This window comes from Pezoporus flaviventris, unplaced genomic scaffold (assembly GCF_033815535.1).
Source record: "Pezoporus flaviventris isolate CSIRO_AGI_PZ_B2104156 unplaced genomic scaffold, CSIRO_AGI_Pfla_v1 ptg000023l, whole genome shotgun sequence".
NCBI classification, from domain to species: Eukaryota; Metazoa; Chordata; class Aves; order Psittaciformes; family Psittacidae; genus Pezoporus; species Pezoporus flaviventris.
The window spans coordinates 15,329,112-15,348,385 of NW_026892571.1; the positions used below are offsets into that span (position 1 = coordinate 15,329,112).

Genomic DNA, 19,274 nt, shown 5'->3' on the forward strand with positions numbered 1-19,274 from the left:
AGCAAATCTGCCTTCGAAGGGAAATGATGCAAAGCACTGATCTCTAAAATCAGGAATATCCCAGGCAGACCTCCCACAGCACCGAAAGAAAAGGAACAGGGAGAGAAGGACAGGGCAGATGTTACCTGGGTGGCACAATCACAGCCAGAATCCCTCAGTGTAATGATGAAAACATTTACTGATTAAACCACTTCCACTCTGACCCTATCACTAATGGCACTACAGCATGGTACTTCCAGCTGCTGTGATACTGTGCTTACCGCATGCTGATTACACTGCACAAAGTGAGGTCTCCTAGATATGGTCTTCAGTGCACTGCACTGCACTAAAATCCAGATTTCCAATAAACCATATAGCGCTGGTCATAGGAGAAGGAGCTAGATCTGGGATTTAAAAGCCCATAGCTTTTAATTTGGCCACTGGGAACATTTCCTGCTGCAGGTTTGGGCAGGGGCTATGAGGTTACATGAACTGCCATGTGTATGTGTGACTACAAATGAAGTGGGCCCTGCAGCATGCAGAATTTGGCCACCTCTCCATTCACTCCTTGAGAGTGGACGTGATTAGCTGTTGGACATGAAGTCATGTCAATGGAAACCAAATGCTGGTGAGCTCTCTGACACTGCACCTGGTAAATGATAGCTCTTCAAATAAGATAAGAACTGGCCTATATAGGAATCTGTTATGAAGCATCTTACAACAAATGATGTATTCTGAGTACTGGGTCTTAAACTCTCAAAATGTAGCCAGCTATGTGTCCTTTTGCTTTTATATATTCTTTATTTACTTCGAACCTTGCCTCTCAATAGACATTTCTGCTGCAAGCTACTACAGGGGCTGCCAAGCTCCATTCCTGTTGTGACAGTAGAGACTCAGACTGTCTGTGTTTGGATTTTGGAGGCTCAGGGTTGGAATTATTCGCTAATGATGATTTTGGCTGCTGCGGTGGCATATTGGATTCTAACATCTTGACTCCTTCCACTTTATAAACTGCAGGGCATCTGCCTCCCAGCCATCCAATGGTATGTGCTGAGGAGCCTTCTGCCCAAGTCTTTGTGGGCACATGAACTTTACAACTATGTGGAAAAGAAAATGCTGTATAGCATTTTCTCCTGCCTAAGTACCGCATTGTAACTCTGTAATTGCTGAGAGTTTGCAATATGAAAAGAAGAGCTTATAAAAATTCAGAGGAAAAGCTCCCCAATTCCCCAAAGACCCAAAAATGGGAAAAACATATCCTGAAAGTTCATCCTCAGCAGCCAAACTCTGATCCAACACAGATGTAGTTGAATATTGTAAATGGAGGAGATTATCATTTTATGTATTGTTTCTCTTGCTTTATCATTCTCTACATTTTTATGGGTTAGCCACATCTTGCCTCATGTATGAATTTAAATACATATGTAAATGAACACTATTGTGCAAAGTCTTTTCCTGATACCAATGATGGGATGTTTTCATCCCAGGGTTAGACGCACAGCATACTAAACTGCACGCTTTTGGCTTTCGAGCATTATACTATTTCCTGATAACGAAAGTATGCAACCCCAGTTTATTGCTCTCCATTTAACAAAGGAAATCAATGTTTATTCTGTATGTCTGAAAAGTACAAACTCAATTAAAGCAATGACCAATGAAATATTGACTCAGGAGCTTGTACATAGACTTAATCACATGTGGGAAAAAAGCCCCTAGAAGATTGATTATGTTGCCCATTGAGAATGATGCCAAAATCTGTTCACTTCAACAGGAGCAAGAGCTGGCCAAATCTCCAAGTGCTCATCCAGCTTCTCCAGGGTTGGCAAGAAACTTCCAGCATCTGCTGCAGGATCCTGTCTTCTGCTGTGTATACAGAATTGCTCCTTCCACAATAGCCCACATCTACGAAGAGCCCCTGCTTCAAAGGGCAGCCAGCTGGATCCGGGTACCCAGCGGTGCACAGCTTAGATCCCTCAAAGAATTCCTCTGTTCTTTTGGTATTCATTTGACTGTACTTGAGCCAGTCTTGCCTTGGCGTGCTGAAAGCTGATGGTGATTTGAAGAGCATTGATCACAGATTTGATTTCCTATTCACAAATACAGCAAGTTTCAAACCCCTCTAATGTCAACTATTTAAAATATCACTGTCAAATATTAACAGCCTCACTCGAGCAGTTCTATTCCTGAGTTTTAACACATGCAAAACAGAAGCCTTTTTGCTGGGACTGACTGCACATCGACACCGTCACTGGTAAAACTGAAGTCAATGACATGATTTTTCAGTGCTGTCATTTTCAGTGTGATTTAGGCACAGCCACTTTCAGCTGAACAAGACGTTAGGTAGGACAAAAAACCACACTGGGCATTTATGATCCCCAAGGGTGGCCTGTTCCACTCCTCTGCTACTGATGGTTTGCGTAACTTGAGGGTCAAACCTATTGAAGCTACACAACATACTCTGTTTTTCAGTTTCGTACACAGTGATGTAACTCCAAAACAAGCAATGATTAATGAAATATCACTCGTCCCACCCAATACAAGAAATGTCACACTGCTCCAGGCTTTGCTCTTGGACTGAAAATGTGCCTCTAGCAGAGCTGCTGCAGTGCTGTTTCTGTCAGGGACATGCCAGCTGGTCTGCTGTGCCCCACAAGATTTCATGTAACATGGTAGGGATGTTCTAGGTACATCTGGAGAATGATTCAAGTGGTTATAATGGGGCAAGTGGTTCCTTGCTCAATATCCTAAGTCATTATATCCATTAGTTTTTGTGTTCTCTTTAAAACCAGACTTGGGTTATCTCATGCAAAGCCACAGCTGAAAAGGAAGTACCAGAAAAGAAAATATATGAATTTGGGAATGTCTCATTTTGTCTAAGGTGACTTTGCCATGTCTCACGCATCAGGCCGCCTCATGACTGACTGCTGTGGGAAGGCTGCATGAGCGCCGAACCAGGAATCCCCATGGAAACCACAAAAGTTTGGATAGATTTGTTCACTGCCCAGTTTCATCATCTCGCGTCCTCATTAAAGCAAAAATACCATATAAACCAGGATGTAGCGCAGTAAAGCTGCCTCTGATTAAAGTCGCACTGAAGGAGTGAGAGATGAAAAAGGAGAAAGCTGAAGAAAGGCACAAGTAACTGCACAAGCAAAGCTGCTGTGAAACGTGCCTGCTCCCAGGGTCATGTAAATCGACAGTGCATGTTTCGGATAACCCCTCATGGCTGTAACGTGATGTCAAAGAGCAGCTCTGCCCTACAGCCTTCTCTTTTTCTCCCCTTAGGAGGGTAACAGGAGATCTTTCTGTCATCCTATCATGATGCTAACGCTGGTAATTCCATATATATCCGCCTCTGAAACTGAGGAGCTGTGGAGGTAGAAATCCCTCCAAGCTTTGATACCATTTTGAGGATTTATTAAGACACTTCCATGGGGCAAAAGACAGTGCTGAAATGCTCACAGCAACGCACAGCCCCTGGGGTCTGCAGGTCCTTTGGGCTCCCAGCAGAGGAGGGAATTGGAGTGAATGGGGCTGACATGCACAAGATTGGTCTCTGTTGGTGTCGCAGTGTTTTTGCAGGTAATAGAACTACAGGAATGGTTTGCTGAGGGGGCAGCTGGGCTCTAATCTCTCAAGGCAGAGCAAATGAAGCTGGCAAAAAAAGCTTTGCGAAAGCAATTTACTGGGTTGAATATTTTTGTCACCAAAAAGTGGCAATTATTTCTTCACCCATGGGATCTCTGTCTTCTCCTCCTCCAGGCAGGAGAAGCTCTGGTATTCCTCCAGAGTGTATTACAGTGACATGACAGAAACAAGAGAGATGTTTTGGATTTGATTAACCCTCGTGTACTGAAGGCACGAAGAAATAAAGCCCGGGGAAAGCTGAAACTGAACTGAAGTGGAATTTACTCAACATCTTCATCTTTCTAGAAGCAGTTCATCATTTTCACTCAGCTGGCCTGGCATGGGGCAGGACCAAGGTGCTGAGCTGGCAAGGACAAACCAAAGTAACCAAACTGAAGAAATACGCCTGAACTGCAGGCAACAACGTGGGCACACCAAGATCCAAACTGAGTCATGAGATCCATTCTCAGTGAATCCTTATTATATCACATTGCTGTACTAGAGATACAGGATAAGGCTCCACTCACGCCGCATCACCTTATCTTTAACGCAACTACACACGCACGAGTCTAAAAGCGTGTTTGAACCCCAATAGATTTGATCAATCCTTTTCCCAACAGAGGTTGGTTTTCCTCGTTGTTCTCCTGCTTTCATAATGAAAAATACTGTAGTAAGGAAGAAAATGCTGCAGCAGCTCCTGCTTATAATGAAAACCACATTGTGGCAGAGCCCTGAGGACTGGCTGGGGGAGGTGGAGGCAAGGGGGCTCCCTGGCTCTGCTCACAAGTATGATTCAATAAGTCATTCCCAGGGTAAACATATAAATCCGTTCCTCTTGAACAGAATCTAAACTATCAGAAGTATCCTCCTTGCTTTATTCAAAACGTCCCTGCTGCTACTGAGGAAATAAAAGGAGTGGATAGAAACAAACAAACACCCTTTGGTGGAAATCAAGGACGAAAACATCCCAAGTATATGTTCAGATGGCCACTGAGTAACTGTGCTCAGAGGCTAAAGTACTGGCTGCTGCTGATGTTCCTGATAAGTACCCTCTCTCACTCCCGGTGTCATGTCTGCAGTACTGTTGTTGCTCAGACTGTTAGGATTAGATGTTAGGATGGATGCCCTGGAGAAAAGAAAAACAGATGGGAAAGAAGAAGAAGGAGAGAAAGAAATGAGCAAGTCTTCGCCTGCAGCAAATATGGTTCAGCTGATGCGCAAGTCTGGATTTGTACAGAAAGCAGAACCTACTATCGCATCCTGTTTTCATCAGCATGCCCTGCCGGGAAAGCTGAAGACTGGCTCAGTCAAATTGTGAAGATCAAGAAGAAAATTGGTTTTAGGAGGGTCAAAACTGCTGTGTAATCTGCAGTGTCACATTAAAACAATTCTGATTTATTTTGCATTGCAAATGAAGGCTATTGAGCTGTCATAATGCAACCTCTCCCACCCCCAAAGTCTAGCTCTGTGTACAATGCGACTGAAGAGGTCATTATCTGCTACAGTCAGTGTCTGGAATGGCTCATCCTGCGGTAAACCCGGTGTCTGTGTGGGAAGCTCTTCAGCCCTAGTGCTATTGCCTGCTATCTTTAAAAAGTTGATCCTCATTGTTATCTTAAAGACCTTGTTCTGCAAAGGCAGTGATGATCTTACAGAGCTGGAGTTACAGCAAAACACCAGATGTTACAGAGGTGTTCTCTGGATAGTGATTCAAACCTAACATTTAAAGGTGGTGGTACTTGAAATCACCTCTCCAGCAATGTTCTAGGATCAATTTCTGCTGCAGAATCCTTCCCTACTGAGATGATAAAAATGATTCTAAGTCTTCTACTATTGGCCTTCACTGGGGAACACCAAGGACAAAACACAACGTGCAGCTTCAGCTCTTTCCCAAATTATGCTATTCAATGCTTTTCCTTGCAGGTCCTTCCTTTAAATGAAAAGCTCAACCTAGGCTGCTAGTTTAGCCCAGCTACACTTTCAGTTTGTCTGTTTAGGCAGGTTTGTAACCCAGTAAAAAGGAAGATGCAGAAGATGAGCCAGGTTCCCCAAAGTATGGTTGTAGACAGCACAGAGACAGCAAAGTCACTACCAGTGAAGTCAGGAGGATGTCACCAGACAGTTCACCCTTTCTGTGTAATCACCTGGATTCTGCCTTGAGGATCTACAAGCAGTTCAGCAACACATCTACCAGTCATTTTCCAGCAAACATACATAGGAGACCGCATATTTCTGTGGTTCTTTTACAAGCCTTTGGTAGCTGCACACTTTCCACCTGGTTGATCCTACTCATAAGTTCAAATCTGCCAATTTTAATGTAAACTGGTTAGCTACAAGATGGTTTGGACTTCCTGTAGGTAATCATTTCCCTGCCTCTTGCTTAGGTGACTCCACTCCTGAGCTCATATTTACTGCAAAAGATTGAGCTGCAATTCCCAACAGTGCAAGGCCTGACCCTACAACTTCAATAGGTCATTTCCATCTTGAATAAAACCTCTTCCTGCATTAGCTCAGTTGTATGTGTCACCAAGACGCACATGATCCCATCACTTGACTGTGTTTCTACGCACAAGGGGAGAGGCAGACAGCAGAGTGAGTGGTTAGGAAGGAATTAAATGCTTTCTGTCAGTACTTTCACCAGAGAGAACGTTTAGAGATGTTATTGGCATAGTCATGTGAAGGGCTTTCCAGACTAGATTTCATCAAAAGACTTCAAAAAGAGCTTAGGGACATAAATCTAATATTGAGATGATTTCGTGAAGAACAGAGTAATTCAGCCTTGCTTTAGAGCTGAAGTAACTCCTAGCAGAGTGGAATAAAGCCCCACACATTTTGTACAGGCAGATCCTTATTATCTGAACTCATGTGGCTCATGCAGAGTGTGTCATTGAAAGAATCACTGGTGGGGATCAGGGAGTTGTGTCAGATACGAGCATCAGGTCAGACAGATGTATCGGACATCTGCTTTATCTTCTGAACAGATTTCATACCAGGTCATTTGTGGGTACCTTTGATGTTTCAGTGAGGTTGATTTCCCAAATCCCCAAGGACATCCTTCCCTCATTAATTGGTCTCTTCCCACGTGTAATTTGAAAGCATGGTTACTGAGGGCTGTAGTGCTGCTGAACTGCTTTTAGATGCACAGGATTTAAATTCCCAAGTTGCCTAGGCACAAGACATTGTGAAAGCAAGCAAAATGGTACCCAGCTGTTTTTCGAGGTATGGATTTAAGTGACTTACCTACATTTCAATAAAATAAATCAGTGATAGATCATGAGCTTGAAGTAGGATCTGCTAAAGCCTATATAACCCCCTGAATCATCTTCCCCTGGTCTAACTGGGGATTTGGAGCTAAAGAAAAATGCTACAAGCTTAGTTCTTGGGTCCACCTTGGAGACACCTTTATGTAGAAAGCAGACTTGATGGGTATTTCGTGTCCCTTGAGAGGTACATTCTGCTTTTACAGCACTTTCTGAAGGTCAGAAAATCAGCTGCTTGAAGCCTGTTCTAAACAGTTTGCAGACTGGGAGCTTTAGTATATTGCCTACTGGGATTGTGCTTCAAAGGAAAGTTGGGGGGTGGGTTGTATTGTAAAATTAGGCTCCTACTTTACATCCATAGATACTTATTGTCTGTTATTACAAATTGCTGTTTTATTTCCTACAAGACTGACAGCTGAAATGCTGCATCCAGCTGCTAACAGCTGGGAGGCTGGGGAAATACTGCATGTGCTAAGCCATTTTCTTTGGGACTTTTTTGCATATCTAAATACAGCCTGAGGAGGAAAATGATTTCCACTGAAGATACCTTCCTTTTGTCAGCTTCCTCTCCCAACGGCATCCTTCTGATGTCTCACTTTGTGGAAGGAAGCAGAAAGGCTTGTTGTGAGCAGTGAGGATATCTGCTTTACCGCAAAAGATCTGGCAAAACGTCCTGTGGGTTTAGTTTCATCCTGAGCAGTCCAGGATCAAAAGACCAGCTTCTTTCTTCTCCTGAATCAAAATATGGAAAGCAGAGGAACCTAACTATTTCCATACACATGAGGCTAGAGCTGAATGAACCCAACTAAATCTTATCAAATAGAAAAGATGAATTCACTCAGTTGCTATTAGCACAAGAAAGACCATTAATTGGCTGAGTGCTGGAATGGCTGAACATTGATTTCTGGAAAAGTTATGACTCCTCAAAGAGGTACAAACAATATTTCATCAGAAAACTCCCATGGGAAAAAGAATATTCCTGATTCTGTATTCCAACACTTTGAAATTTATTCCATGGAATCCATTTGCCCCAAGTATTGTGCCACAAGTAGTGGAAATGAACATTTTCAGAACTCATAGGCTGAACTTTGACTTACAGTGTTATTACTCTGTTATGTCCATATAAAACACAATCAACCAGCAAACAATACATGACAGAAAAGGGAAAACGTAACTAATACTGGTGGTTAGCTTATTTTGTATCTTGTTGTCCTACTGGCACTCTTACAGCTTGCTTAGCTTAGGATGGCTAATTTGTTTTTGAAAAGATCTCCATCTGTGTAACATGTTTTGTTAAACCTAAGCCAAATTTGGTAGAAAGGAATTGTATTTTTGCATGCCAGAAAAGGATGTATTTCCTGTCAATTTTGAGGACATGCCTTTTAATTTTTTGCCCAGTGAACTGAGCTCAGATCCCTTACAAGACGTTACTGAAACCACCTCTGAGTTGTCGCTAAAAGCTATTTATTAGAGGTGGTCCTTTTATTAAAGGGGAACAAGACTTGGATGCGGTTTACTCAGGGGACACCTCTTAGTTCTTTCTGTTGCCAAGAGTGTATCAAAGAAAGAAAGGTTTTCATTTCATTTTGGTACTCTTTCACCAGAAATGCATATCACAGGACAGTAAGAACAGGTAAAGAGAAGGGGACTGGAATTCCTCCTCTGTTTTTGTTGGCTGCAACAAAAGCATTCAATCTCCTCTTGGATATTTTTTCTCAAGTGTCAAGTAACACACTGATAAGTAAGAATTGCAACGTAAAAAGAGTCTTCATATGCTTCATTTGTAAAGGGCAGGTCCTACCTGTCTAGATCATCTGGGAGATCTCTTATATGGAAAAGTGAAATATTTCATCACCTTCTGTTATTCATTTATCACTTTATTTACTCTTTTATAGATGCTTTGCCCTATGAAAACAAAATACAAATGCTGAATTGTAGGTGCTGTGAATAATCTGTCCTATATACATCTCTGCTCATTAAAAGCCATGTGCACAGGTCTGAGATCACAGACTATAAAAGACAGCCGTTGCCCCAGCCTAAGTGTACTTACTGCCCCCAGCCATTATACCTCTGTGCTTTGAAAGACCTGCTTGCTTAGGAATTTTCCTACCAGCTGATTGCCTATCTAAGGAAAACAGATACGAGCGTGAGCAGACAGACAGGTACTGGATGCAAATTATCAGTGGGAAGGGGCTCCCTGGGGGCAGCAGTTACACTTAAACGGCCACCTAACTTGGAGCTGATAAGAAGCAATAAACCTCTCGAAACCACAAGTCTGAACAAGAAAGAAATAGGCTTCATCTTTACTCTCATCTATTTTAACTCCAGGGATGATGCACAGGATAACCCTGGGGGCCAGGTTGCACTAGCTGCAAGGCAAACCCAGGTAGCTGGTGCAGCAGTGTACAGCATATGCCACTGTTTGTCTTGAATGTTTCCATGAGAGCTGCTCAATTTTGAGCCAGGTTACAGAAGAGTGGTTTTCAGATGAGCCTGATGGATGCAATATGCACTAATGTAACTTATGCATCAGAAAGCTCAGATCCCATCCTAACTCTGCAAGCCATCTCTATGGAAAACGGAGCGAAGGCTCCCAAAGCAGCCGTGCATTTGGGGTTTTTCCTTTAAAAGCTTGTAGTCTCCATCTGTGAATGAACTCAGCTGCTCTCAGCTGGTGTAGATCAGGTAAATTACTATGTTGTGTGGCTGAACTTTTCTTACTCACGGGTGACTCTTGGCTGTATTTAAGGGCTGTAGTCTTCACCCCCCTTTGCATCTCATTGATTATGCATAGCTGTGAGAAAAACTGATTTATTTTCTGGTACATTTGGATCCATCAATTCAAATGGTAAGGAGGAAGCTGAAGTTGGTTCAATATTAGCAGCCACATGGGGACCTACCAGGTTCAAAGCTTTCAATAAGCTTTGTACTGTTGTACGGAGTAGGGTGAGGAAAGACTGGGTTTGGGATTTTGTTAGTCAGTAAAATAACTGAAATAGTATTTATTCCTGCTCACTGAAATTTATAGGAGCTCTGTCCCTGGGAGGAAAGATGAGCTCTGTTCTGAGTTGTGCTTTTTCCCAGCCTATTTGGAAAAAATATACTCAGGCAGGTTGTAACAACTGAAGCATGAGCTATTTATGTGCTGTTGGGTATTTCCATGTTGAAATATTTGACAGGCTCTATGTTAAATCTGTGGGTTGGGTTTCTAAATGCCTATCTCCAAGCCTCTCCCTTCTGCCTTGTTAAAAGAAAGGCTTTAAGAAAGGAAGTGAGGAAACTTGAAAGTTAAATGTATTCAAGGGGTTTGCTCAGAGAGCACAGGAAGCCTTCCATAGTATCAGCTCTCTCATTGAAATTGCTATATTAATTCTATTGATTAATTAGTTTGTGATTCTTTAAACACTGTAAATGCCTCTAGGACTTTTTAAGGAAGAAGTTGCACTTGGGGATAGAGCTCTCAAAGACACCAGAATCAAATCAGGCTAAGGCTTCATTTGCCTTGTAATACTTGGCCCACAGCTGATGAGGATGTGTTTTACAGGGCTGAAGGTAAGAAGCAATCACTTCAGCTGTATGTGTCTGAAGGAAGTTTGCTTAGAAACCACCTTCTAGAGGAAAAAGATAAAAAATCCCTGCCCTATTCAAGAAGAGCATCAGGCTGCCTGGTGTGATTTGTGGTGGGGAGGCATGTATTACTGACAGCAGACTGGCTCAGGCTGGTGCCTTTACTGTCAAGTCTTAATGATGATGCCCTTGCCTGGAAACAATGCCCAACCTGTGACCAGGGACCCTCTGCTGCTGGAGCTGGTGTCTGCAGGTAAGGTGCAGGAAGGTGGCCCTGATCCCCTCAAAATCACTGAAGATCCTATATTTCAAAAGAGAATAGGGTTTCCTGTTGATGCTTTAATCTGGTTCTCTGCATAAAATTGGTGTGATGGGGGTGATGGTTACTGTTCCTGCAGATGATGTTCCATGGTGTCAGTAGCACATTCAAATAGCAAACCAAGATTATTGCCCTTACACTGCACAGCCGTTAGCAGACTTGGACATGGATGTCACCAATAGCCTCAGAGCTGGATAGAATTTGTCCTGTTGTTTGCAATGTTAATGCAATGATTTGGTTTGAGAGACACTATAAGCTGAATGGACTCTCTTGTTTACATGCATATGGTTTCCTTTAGAGCTGCTGAGCTGCCCAGGTACAACAGGAGAAATTCTGAGTTGTTTAACATCATTAATGTCCAGCATCCCAACTCCTGCCTCCAGATGAAAGCCCTGGTAATATGATTTGCCATCCACTGGCTTTTTATGATAAGACTTTGCAGGAACAATGAAGGTAACCTGTGTGCCCAATGTGATCAGGGTAATATTGCTGGGTTTTGCAAAGGTGAAAGTAATGATGAAGCTTTGCGCTGAGCCTAGTGGGGTTCTTTACTGTACTTCAATAAGCCTGCAAATTGGGGAGTGTAAGAACACGAGTAACTGTACAATCTTTTGTTGCCCTTCATACAGCTGTGCTCAGTTGTTGACAACAGGACTTGGGAGAAAGCAGATGGTTTTGCAGTCCAGAAGTCTGGAATTCATTAGTGGAAATTTTCAGACATGGGTTGGTTTGTTGGGTTTGGGTTGGTTTTTTGTTTTTTTTTTTTTTTTCCTACTTTTTTATTTTCTAATTCCTTGGCTTAGTTACAAGAAGTCAAAGCAAACAGAGCTGAAAATCCATAGCGAGGGGTGTGAAAGAGTTTCTTTGCTCTCTTTCACCAAAGAAGTGACTGGGAAGAGAAATCAAACACTTGTGAATTTCTGTTTCCTGGTTTGCTTTCTCTGTGATGGCAAAACTTTACTGAGAAGAGGAGCTCTTAAGAGCTTCTCTGGAATTCGGGTTTATTTGGAGAACCCCAACACAATACTCGCTACTAAAGACTGCAGTTGTGCTGACCTTGTAAAGGAAAGGGGAGGAGATGGCAGAAGTGATGTGAATTCAAAGAGTTCAAACTGTGGAGTTTTTCCAACAAGGATCTTTTTCTTCTACACAGGAACCCCACTTAGAAATAAGAACTGCACAGCCAATGTTAACCTGTGACATCCTGACTCCAGACGGGAGCGAAGCTCTTTGATAATGAGGTGCTGTGCCTTGGAAAGGAGGAGCTTTGTGCTGGCACTTTTTATTGTATGAGCTTGTTTTCTAGGCACTTAGTGCAGACTGCAGCACTGCAATAGCGTGACTGCCGGGAGGAAGCCTGGAGGTGGAAAAATGCTTCACATGAGTACAAGTATAGAAATCCTGTGGGCCTTGGGAGCCAGGCACCAGCCCCACTGCCCCAGCACAGAGCTCTTAGCCAGGTTCTGCTCTGAGCTCACCCTTCTCAGTGTCTCATCTCCGTTTCTTCCTCCTTGTGGGTTTTTCATCCATTGATGACTGACTACTGGGTCAGCCAGTAAATGGTGTGACTAAAAGAAAACCCAATGGGAGTCTTTTATGTAAACCGAAGTGTTTAATTATGGCAGATGATAATCCTCCATTACTTGGAAAAGGCAGAGTTCCTTAGCTGGGGTTTCCTTAGCATGACCCAGTTCAAAAAGCAAACAACACTGCACAGTTGCTCCTTAGCTCCAAGGGTGCTGGTGCTTGCTTGTGAAATGATGCTCTTCCCATGGGTTCGCAGCATGGAAATTCTTGTCTCAACTCCAGTGGCAGATGCAAGCCAGTCAAGCTGTTCCTTCGGCCTTCTTTTTAGTGCTACTTGATGTAAATGAACTCAGAAGATATGTGATAGAAAACAGAATGGTTCCTTAACTTGAAAATTTCTCATGAACTTACAATGTTTTCAGCACATACAAGTTAAAACTGCATTTCTTTAGGCTGCTTAGAAGGAATTTCAGTTCTTTGTGTCAACTGGGTTTATAAATACACTTATTCCTGCTGTCCATTTCATGCCCTTCATTCAACACCTATCTGTGTTTGAGATAATTTAAAATGTAATCCAACTTATTAGAGCAACATAGCTGAGGCCAAGCTCTGAACTTGAACTGACTGCTTTGCTTTCAGATGCTCTCTTGGGCTATGGCAATACCACATGTGTAGCTGTGCAAGCACCAGTTTAAACATCACTATGGTTAGAAGACTTCAGTACTACTTCCCTCCAGAACACAAGCAGAACCTTCACAGCTCATAAAGCCAGAAGAGACTTGTGATCATCCTGTCTGCCTGCTGCAGGACCCAGTGGTAACTGCCTTGATGTAGAGTTGATGTCCTGTGGCATGATCCTTTATGGGGGGTGGAGGAAGGCCTGGTGCACACAGCTGTACAAATAAGGGATTTAGCTGGTTTGGTTTAGTTTGCTGGCCAGTTTTGGTCAACTGAATTGAAAACTGCCTGCCTTTGCTGTCAAAATGTACAGCATATAAAAAAGGTTTTGGATCTGACTTAAAGTGAAACGTTATGATTGGGGGAAAGTATTCCTTAAGAGTAAACCAACTTCATTATAACTAAAATACAGAAAAGAGAAATATCTACTCCTCTTTGGTTTTCTGGCAACTCCTCTCGCTACACCCCCAAATTCTTACCTGAATTTTGTCCAGGTTATAGTGATTTAGTGTATTTTTGTCCCTTTAAATTGCAGAAGCAGTAGGAAGCATTTCAGATGTGGGTGCTCATTTTCAGCACACAAGTTAAAGGAGCACCGTTAAAAGTGGAAACACTACTTCTACAATCAAAGGAGGTACCTGGGGAAAAAAAAACTTCCAGGGGAAAAAATCCATCATGTTGCCTCCTACTTGCCTAAATACAATGGTTGGGGTAAGCTGAGGACAATGTTTTGCTTCAAAACTGCATTTCCTGCTCTCAGTCAACCTACAGCTTACCTCATCTGGTATGTTCACCCCAAAAGAATCACAGCCCAGTGACAATAACACAGGCAGCTTTGGTTGACAAAGGTGACTTTACAGTGCAACAGCATAAACATCCTCATGAGGGTGTCATCCTTTCATGCATCTCATGGGATACCCTATATATGAAGTTCTAAATCCATTTAGTAGTTGGTGCTATTAGGAGTAGATAGAATCCATCTGAGTGGGTGAATGCCAAAGGGGATTATTTATTTTACTGTAACACAAATCTATGCTTAATAGGAGGGAAAAGTATATTTATTATTTTTTAATATAAATAAGGGAAAATACAAGGAATTATTACTGGCAATAAACCAGTGCAATTCATAGCTTGGTTGTAACAGCTGTGTAACTGTGTAGATTGCAGAAGTTGTCAGGGGATGAATTCATGGCTGGACATGAGCCTGGCTGAGGGTTGGTAGCAGCAGGGTGTTGGTGTGGAGCATGCACTCGAGGTGATGCAATGGGGGAGCTTCCGTATCACTGCACAACTTTGCCTCATTTCCAGGTTAACATCCTGCACCCTTCTTGTAGGTTGTACAGCACCCTGTTTCAGCTAATTTATCAACATGTAACTTCTGCTCAGCAGGCTCTATCATCCTGTCCCATAGCAACGCTATGTGTGTAGTAAACAAATTGATGCCCTGCATTACTGCTTCTTAGGTACTTCCTAATTCCTAGTATGGAGGAACTGCATGAGAACTGAACTGGTTTTGCATACAGCTGGTGCTAGAAATGTCATCTTGAAATCCCATTGTGCAATGTCTTTACTTCTAGCAATGCAAGATTATGGCAGACTTAATAACCCTCAAACTCCAGAAATGGAGATAGAGAGGGGTCATTAATTTGCAGTGAAAGAAAATGAATGCTTCTATTTAAGCATAGTTTATGCCATTTTCCTTTGAATAAGCTGCCAAAAGAACAAGAACATAAGCCATTACAAAAACAACTTAAGCTGTAGCTGTGATTTGTGTCAAGAACTGAAAAAGGGAAAAATATAGAAACTGTGGGCAAGAGCAAGAAACTATGAGTGCTGTAGCTGTGATTTCAGGACTGAAAATAACCCATTGGTGAGATGAGTTTCCTTCAGTCATTTATCAGTTGCTAGCCAACAGCATCACATATCTATCATAACTATTAATGTATTTATTAAAGCTGAGGAAGGTCTGGTCGCCTGTGGGTGTTTAGCGGTGTTCAAGCATGAGGATCTTTACTTTCAGCCTCTCTTATAAATAAATAGTGGCACTGCAGCTGCAATGTTAAATAGACCAGCTTAAAAATCACTGCTGTATCTTCAATCTGGCTCCCACCATTTATTTATTTTAATTACAAACAGGGGGGAAAGGGGCAGTGTTTAAGTTCCCAGTGTGTAATCTTTTGATGTTTATCTTGCTTGTAGAAGGAAGTGATAGGGACAGCAGATTTGAATGTGTGAGGTGAAGCCAGATGCATCTTGTTATACGGGCTGCTTTTAGAATTGGGATTTGTTTTCTTTTAGTCTAGAGCTGCTGATAAAGAGCTGTATGGAAGCAGCTCATATTCCCAGGACCTTCCCTCCAGCTCCTTCCAGTTACTGCTGTGGCAGCTTCTTGCTGGGCAGTGGTGGCAGAAGCAATGCTGTGGGGTGAGACGGTGGAGAAAACTGGACTGTACTTAGCATCCCTTTCCTGCGTGGAGAGCACAGGTATGAGCTGTGCAAAACAGAAGGTTTCGATTTGTAAAATCAGAAGCTTCTTGCCAGAGAACTGTCTAAAGGGCAAACCGGAAGGCAGCCAGCAGCAAAACTATTTTCTAGCTTCAAAGGTGTCCCTTTCAAAGGCGAGTTTAAATCCTTGAAGTATTAAAGCTGTGAAAACAAATCAAGAGAAGAATGGAATGAAATTGTTCCTACCAAAATAGCAGACCAGGTTCATATGTTTAGAAGCAAAATTCAGCAGAGCAGTGCAGAAGTTGCACTTCACCCCGCTCTGTGGTGCGCAGTGGGACAGTGCAGCTTGGGAAGTGCAGAATTACTGTGCCAGGAGGGCTCTATGGGAACTGGGGAAGGAGTGTAAGGCTTTCCTTTAGTGGAGAAGAAAGAGGTGATGCCGTGGCCAGTCCTGCGGTGTGGTGCGGCTGTATGAGCTATGTGGACTAGCTGTGGTACCTCTTTGATTCTACAATCAGCTCCTTGTTCAACCACTTTCAGTGAAGTCATAATTTGATGTATACTGGAAAATTCTGATTTCTTTTAATGTTTTGAGGGTTTCTTTTTAATCTTTGGAATTTGAGCTTTTTAACTTGTTACATGGGCATGCTTCCCCCTGCTACTAAAAGGAGCAAACTTTGCTCCCTCCAACCCTTTGTAATCTGTGAGAATCCTGTATGTATGAAAAATAGTGACTAGAAGGTCCTGATCCCCAGAAATGGGGCAGGGGAGGGCAGGTATACAGATTGTTCTGTCAGCATTTCTGACTCTTGACCTGTAGGACCACACAACAGGCTGAGAAAATTAATCCAGCACCAAAGGCTAGCTTGCTTGAAAAAATCTGTGTTTCCAAACACTTCTTTCTTTTCCCTGACACTTCCCATTAAATTATTTGCAGCTCCTGTTATGAGGAATTTGCATCAAATGCTCAGGAAACCACTTAGTGCTGTTTAAACCCAGAATGGTTTAGCTGAATTCTTACTAAATGCACCTTTGTGTTTTTCAGGTATTTCAAATCTAGTTAAATAGGCTGGACTGGTTTTGCATTACACATGTTCGTCACGACAATTCTGCTGAAAACTGTTATTGAATTAAATCGTGGTTACTTAATTCTCAATCATAGGTATGACCTCGATTCACATTTATGCATAACTCCTCCTAAAATGCATTTTTAGCATTTCAAAGACAGCTGTCTGACAGTGACGAATGATGATTAACTCTCCCCTGTTCTCAAATGAAACGCTCTTCATTACTGTTATGTACTTTTAAGCTGAAAATGCCAACTCCTTAGTCCTAGACAGATCCTAAGTGAACAGCTAGTTGACACCTCCATGGAGAGAACCATCACTGTAACAAACATGTTCTCCTCTCCTTTGAACTTCTCAGCAGAAGAAAGGTGTTGCTGTCTTCACTTCAAAGGCGCTTCCTGAGTATCTGCAAAACTTACTGTGGAGCTGAGGTGGATGCAGAGGGCAGCCAGCCTTTCCTATGTAGCTGTGTCCTGTCCCAGAGCAAGCAGGCACTATGCACCTCCTTCAAATGCCATCAAGGTTAGCCTCTTATCTTTTTTCCTATTGTGAAATTCAGATTCACTGGAGTCACTCCTGGTTAACAGCAGTCACTTCACCGTTATTGGACTGGGAAGAATCACTGAATCATAGAATGGTTTGGTTTGGAAGGAACCTTAAAGCTCATCTAATTCCAAACGCCTGCCATGGGCAGGGACCCCTTCCACTAGAGCAGCTTGCTCCAAGCCCCTGTGTCCAACCTGGCCTTGAACACTGCCAGGGATGGGGCAGCCACAGCTTCTCTGGGCACCCTGTGCCAGCGCCTCAGCACCCTCACAGGGAAGCACTTCTGCCTAAGAGCTCACTATAATCTCCCCTCTGTCAGGTTAAAGCAATTCCCCTTGTTCTGTCAGAGAGAAATCCAGATCAAGCTGGCAGCCCAAATATTCTTGAGGGTCTTGGTAGGGAATAACTCTGTCCCCTTTTGTTAAAGGGATGGTAATGGGAGTGCACCGGTTTTCTCACTGTTTTAATTATTTTTATTGGGAGTAATACGTAAAAATTGCAGAAGTTCAGGAGTCTGGTTAGGAGGATAATGATGCAGTGTACAGTAGCTGCTTTTGGGCTCTCAACTTTCACAGTCTGAAGGAAATGACTTCAGGGGAATTCTTCCTATTGTTCCCTTTCTTCAGTTTGTTATTGCTTTATTTCTGAGAACTGATAACCAAGAGCTATCAGTTCTCAGAAAATGTAGTAGCCGCTCAACCAGCAATCAAACAAAAAAGGTAATTTAAAAGGAGTTTTATAACACAGCTATAATCATAGAAGTGCCGGGGTGGGAAGGGATTTCCATTTGGTCACCCACCATCCTTTGCACCATACACAGATCACTCACTTCAGTGACGCCTCACAGGACAGGGTTTACTCCAGCAGTGTCACCAAGGCCATGCACCAGCCTTCCCAACCTGTTCTATTGAGTAACTGTTCCTATGAATTGTTCCCTGATATTTATCACAGTTCTTCCTTTTTGCAGTTCACATTCACTACTACTTTTTAACTTCCTGTCCCTCTTTACTAATGAGAGTGTTTTGGTCCTTTTATTCCCTGTGACAGCTGAATTTACTGAAACTCCTCAGGAGGAAATTCGGTCCCCTTTGGTGTCTGGCATGGAACAGAACTAGATGCTTAGATACGTATCTGAATCTCTTTATTTAGATATGTACCTGAACATGCAATCGCACTTTGAAATACCTCTCTTTCAAATGCTCCTGGCTGCTTTTCAGGGCAGATCATAAACGCTGTAAGAACCCATATCCGCATTAGGCTCAGAGAGAGCCTGAGGATAAATCTCTCTTCTTTCTAACCACATCCTGAATGATTTTCCTTGCTCCTCCTAATGGTGCCCTAGGCAACTTCCTTGTTACTTAATGCTAAAGCAGTGGTACAGTAGTCTCCATACTGTACCCTACTATTTCCTACTTGTATTTTTTGATCGCTTTTGATCAGGAGATGATACTTCCACGTATTTTGGCTTCTAGACTTTAACAAGTTTTAAGGTGAGATGGGATCAGTTTGATCGTCTCCTTGAAATCTGTACAACTTGCCCCTTCAAGCCAAACCTACCCATCAGTAAACACAATCAGTGTATTCTCTAACACACTTCCAAAGAGTGAAAAAGCCAAATGGCATCAGACAGATGAGTCTGGGGGGTGCTGACTGATAAGTTACTGAAGTCAACCACTGATTAATGCAGTTCATACTTGCAGTTGAGTCTCATTTTTGTTTAGTTTTCTCCCTGAGAATGTCACATGGAAACATGAAATGTCTTGTGTGAGTGGAATTTTGGGCTCTGACTCGTGATCTTTGGCAGTTAGTATTGCAGTGATGTTAAAAGAGGACAAAAAAGGTGTTTCTTTCCTATCGTCTACACCACTCATTAGTTAAAATGCATGTTGCACAGGGAGCAAAACACTGTTTCTTTATTGCATATAATTTATTGTAAGTAGCAGTTTTACTTAACATGCGCAGCTGAGATTAGGAACCTCCCCCTTGGCTTGGGCTGCACTGGGGGGAACAAGATCAGAGACTGCTTCAGAGGAGGAGCAAAGCAACCTGAACAGACAAGAAACTGGAATGGAAGTGTCGGAATGACCTGCCCGATGTCACACAGCAGCTCGGTGACAGAACTGGGGCTGCAACAGTGACAAATCATGGGCTTGTTTGGCCTTATCCAGGGGAACAGGGGGAAGGAAAACAAAACTGGTTTTCACAGAGCATGGTGTGCATAGCTGTTTGACTCAGGCAGAAAAGATACGCTTAATT

At 42.7% G+C, this 19,274-nt stretch overlaps 1 long non-coding RNA gene across 1 annotated transcript; it reads left to right on the forward strand.

Annotated features, from left to right (window-relative positions):
• Positions 1-9,873: 9,873 nt before the first annotated feature.
• Positions 9,874-14,462, forward strand: LOC133271315 (uncharacterized). The gene is made up of 3 exons (XR_009744083.1): positions 9,874-10,686; positions 12,919-13,095; positions 13,493-14,462. It is a non-coding gene; the product is annotated as an uncharacterized LOC133271315 (long non-coding RNA).
• The last annotated feature ends 4,812 nt before the right edge of the window (positions 14,463-19,274 follow it).